Source organism: Chiloscyllium plagiosum, chromosome 19 (genome assembly GCF_004010195.1).
Source record: "Chiloscyllium plagiosum isolate BGI_BamShark_2017 chromosome 19, ASM401019v2, whole genome shotgun sequence".
Taxonomy (NCBI): domain Eukaryota; kingdom Metazoa; phylum Chordata; class Chondrichthyes; order Orectolobiformes; family Hemiscylliidae; genus Chiloscyllium; species Chiloscyllium plagiosum.
Genome location: NC_057728.1, coordinates 66,875,974 through 66,880,534, shown reverse-complemented (window position 1 = coordinate 66,880,534; position 4,561 = coordinate 66,875,974). Strand labels below are relative to the sequence as shown.

The 4,561-nt window shown below is 43.3% G+C and overlaps 1 long non-coding RNA gene across 1 annotated transcript in view; it reads left to right on the top strand.

Moving 5' to 3' along the window:
• LOC122559410 overlaps positions 1-4,108 on the top strand; it is a 183,283-nt gene extending 179,175 nt beyond the window's left edge. The window contains exon 3 of the long non-coding RNA XR_006314425.1: positions 4,049-4,108. This is a non-coding gene — a long non-coding RNA (uncharacterized LOC122559410). The remainder of the gene's footprint in view (positions 1-4,048) is intronic.
• Positions 4,109-4,561: the final 453 nt, after the last annotated feature.

Sequence of the window (4,561 nt, the reverse complement as noted above, 5' to 3'; positions counted from 1 at the left end):
CAAGGCCCTAAAGGAGCCTTCCACATCCATCAAAGTTTCACCTGCAGTTCCACACATGTCATTTACTATATCTGTTGCTCCCGATGTGGTCTCCTCTACATCGGGGAAACAGGGTGCCTACTTGTCAGAGAACATCCCTGGGACACCCTCAGCAACCAACCCCACCGCCCAATGGCTGAACATCTCAAGTCCCGCTCCCCCTCCCCCTCCCACTCTGCCGAGGAAATGCAGGTGCTGGGCCTCCTTCCATTTATCTTTCGACCACACCCCCATCATGCCCAACCCCCGGCCCACAATCCTCACTCCCGATGAAGGGCTTATGCTCGAAACGTTGATTATCCTGCTCCTCGGATGCTGCCTGACCTGCTGTGCTTTTCCAGCACCTCTCTCTTTGACTGATCTCCAGCATCTGCAGTCCTCACTTTCTCCTAACCACCTGGTCTGTACATCTCTGCACACTACGGGTAATTTCCCATGGCCAACCCACCTAACCTGCACATCTTTGCACTGTGGGAGGAAACCCGTGCAGACGCAGGGAGAATGTGCAAACTCCAGACAGACAGTCACCTGCGAATGGAATAGGACCCAGTATCCTGTCGCTGTGAGGCAGCAGCATTAACCTCTGAACCACCATACCACCCCAACTTCCTCCTGACTATGATGCGGCAGTTTCAGTGTGGTCCACTTTTATATTTCTTTCCAAGCAAATCTGGTTGTCAAACTTCACACAGCAAGATCCCACAAACACCAAGGAAGTAAATATCCAATTAATCTGCTTTCATTAGGCTAGTTTTTGCTTTGGGGATTCGCTGACTGATGATGGGTTCATGTGATGAGGTCATTGCTACAAAGACTAGGCAGAGAGTTTTGCTAACTGCCCTCTGGTCAGTGTCATCTCCCCAGCTCCATGGCAGCTTATTGCCTGCTACAGCTTCGTCTAGAGTGACCTGTCCACATTTCACCAGCCACCTCTCCAGACACACGTGAAGCCAGTGGGCTGGATTAGATCAACCACTGATAGGGCACTGTCAGACTTGTCAAAGCAGCGACATGGTTAGCTGTCACTGCTTGTCTATTGTACTCATTGCTCTCCCACCCATTCACTAATCTAGCCTGACTGCATAATAACCCAACTCTGACATCTCCTCGGGACACAGTAGATGCCAATTGTGTGCAATCCACATGTGCAGAGCTTATTCTGTGGAGCGTTGCTGTGTATGAATATTGTGCATCAAGGTATGTTTGATTCTGATAATCATGATAAAAAAGAACATGAATTTACTTTGTCCCCTTCGGAGTATTGCAAAGCCAGTTAAATAATTTTGATTTGGAATTCCTGTTGTAATGTCAGAAAACATAAGAATTTGTAACAGGGTGAAACAATATTGTTTCATCATATGATCATGGCTGATCTTATCTCACCTTCAACTCCACTTTCCTGCCCAGTCCCCATAACCCTTTAATCCATTACTAAGGTGGCTCAGTGGTTAGCACTGCTGCCTCACAGCACCAGGACTCAGGTTCAATTCCAGCCTCAGGCAACCGTCTGTATGGAGTTTGCACATTCTCCCCGTGTCTGCGTGGGTTTCCTCCCACAGTCCAAAGATGTGCAGGTCAGGGGAATTGGCCATGCTAAATTGCCCAGAGTGTTAGGTCAATTAGTCAGAGGGAAATGGGTCTGGGTGGGTTACTCTTCGGACGGTCGGTGTGGACTGGTTGGGCCGAAGGGCCTATTTCCGCACTGTAGGAATCTAATCTAATCAAATTAAAAATCTGTCAATCTCCTCCTTAAATTTGCTCAATGTCCCAGCATCCAACTCACTCTGGGGGAGTGAGTTCCACAAAGTGATGACCCTTTGTGAGAAGTCATTCCTCTTCATCTGTTTTAAATCTGTTGCCCCTTATCCTAAAACTAAGATCTCTTGTTTTAGATTGCCCCATACGAGGAAGTGTCCTCCCTATGTCTACTTGGTCAATCCCCTTTGGCATCTTCGATCCCTCAGTTAGATCTCCTCTCATTCTGTTAAACTCCAGAGAGTATTGGCCCAAACTGCTCAATCTCTCTTTGTAAGCCAAACCCTTCATCTCTGGAATCTAATAGCCCTCCTCTGAACGGCCCCAAACACAAATACATCTCTCCTCAAGTAAGGGGACCAAAACTGTACATGATACTCTAGGTGCAATCTCATTAATGCCTTGCACAGTTGCAGCAACACTTCCTACTTTTAAAATCTATTCCTTTAGCAATAAATGCCAGAATTCCATCAGCCTTCCTTGTTACCTGCTGTACTTGCAGACGAGCTTTCTGTGGCTCATGCCTGAGGACACCCAGATCCCTCTGCATTGAGGCATTTTGAAGTTTCTCTCCATTTAGATAATAAGTTTCCTTTTAGTCCTCAGACCAAGATGGATAAGCGCACAGTTATCCCCCTCAAACTCCACCTGCCACCAAGCCTATCCACATCCATTTATACATTTCTTCTTTCTTCATTGCAACTTACTTTCCCAACTATTATAGTGTCATCTGTAAATTTGACCACAGTACATTCTCTCCCCCCCTATCCAAGTCACTAATATAGTTTGTAAATAGATGGAGTATGAGGACTGAGACATGTGGCACCCCATTCATTACATCTTGCCAAACAGAAAAAAAAACATTTCCCCTAACTCTCTGTTTTCTATCAGATAGCCAATCCTCTATCCAAGCTAATACGTTACCCTGAACCCAGCAACCAATTTCCACAAAGTAAGCTCCCACTCACAATCATCAAATAAACAATCAAGGTTTAGTGATGTAGAAACTTGCTGATGAGTAAGCCATTATTGATCCTATGTTTACAGAAGATTATGAAACTTGATTATATTTGAGAATTGCCAAATAAAGTGTAAATACTCCTCTCTTGCAGAGGTTATTGGTAAACAGGCTGTCATCACCATGTGATTCATTCTCTGTTTACTCTGCATTTTTGATTTGTGCTAGACCTTTGCATTCTGCTTATAAATAAAGAAATAGAATTGCATTTGTATAGCATCTTTCACCACCTCAGGACATCCCAGGGCAGTTTACAGTCAATTATAGTCCCTGTTGTAATGTAATAAATCACCCCTCTTCTCAATTCCTGCATAGAACATGCCACAACATCATGTAGACAGGAAGTCCCAAAAAACACGTCCTATTCCCAACAAGCAAGCCTCTGATTGGTTCACCAATCCAACCTGTGTTTCCAAATTTGATGTGATTGTGATGCAGTATTGGATAATATCTGCCAACTAATTCTGAGTGTGTTAAGAATTATGCTGAAAACCACATTAGAACCATTCAGCCATGCTTCTGTTGTAGTGCCCTTGCAGACTGAAACTGCAATTGTTAGTACACAGGGCCCTATTCTGTGCAGAAAGAACATGTGCACGTACACTGACTATTTTAAATCATCAGAACAGATAAAAGTAATTTTCCGGTTAATTCCTCAGAGTGATGCCTCGATTGTACAGCGTTACTCTGCCTGGTTTATTTTTAAACAAAGTTCAGCAGTTTACTGTCAGTCATCATCTAAGTGGTGCAACCTTCATTGAAATGCCTCTAGCAATCAGATTCTACCTTCCTGTCAATCAGTGCACATTACTGCAGCAGGATATTTTCTCCCCACGTTAGTATTTTTGTTAATTGTACCGAATGAGTTCAAAGATGAAATGTCTTTTCTCATCAATACGCAAGCTCTGTGCTATCAAATATTTTTTCTTAATTTCCCTTCGACTTGTGGTGCCAGTCTGTATGTCTCACTGCTTACTGACCCTCCTAATACTGCAAACAGTGGCTCCTCATTCACCCTGTCCAAACTCTTGACCTGAATTGTTGTCCTGTACACCCTGATCTGGGTCAGCAACACCACTACTGCCTTTACTCTGAGTGCTTTGTTGGGAAGGTTGAACTGACATTACATTAGATGTGGTTTCTGTGCGAGATCTCTAGGGACAAGGCTATTTATTATGTTTCCTGCAAAAGAACATTAAATTTTAATCAGTGGAATGTGATCTACTTCTTGTGTAGAATGCTGGCTTCTACAGAGACATGTGCACGGAATCAGGATTAAACCCCAGTGGAGCTGAATAATATTAGAAAGCCAAAGAACTGTGAGTCCAAAGGTAGATGTGTACCTACATTTTTAAAGCAAAGTTAAAGAATATTTTAATTATCTCTCCATCCCATCTGCCTCTGCAGTTGTCTGACTATATTTATTAATTTAGCATGTGTTGCTATGCAGTTAGGGCTGTCACATTTAATTGGATACATTCCGACAGATTTCTGTACTAGAACTTGTGACTCTACATGCCCTACGCAGTCGAATAGCCCATTTCCTCATCTATAACACTTTCATAACCAATGCAGTTGGTTCTGCTGTAACATGTGTTATTTCAATGCGAATTGGCTATAATGTGGTTGAAGAGTTTAGACCATTATTTGTAGAACGCAAGCTTTCTTTACCCGTTTAGGTATAAGGCAATGTCGGTGATAACACAATTCTGATCTCATTGGTATAAACAGTACTGCTTATACCTGATT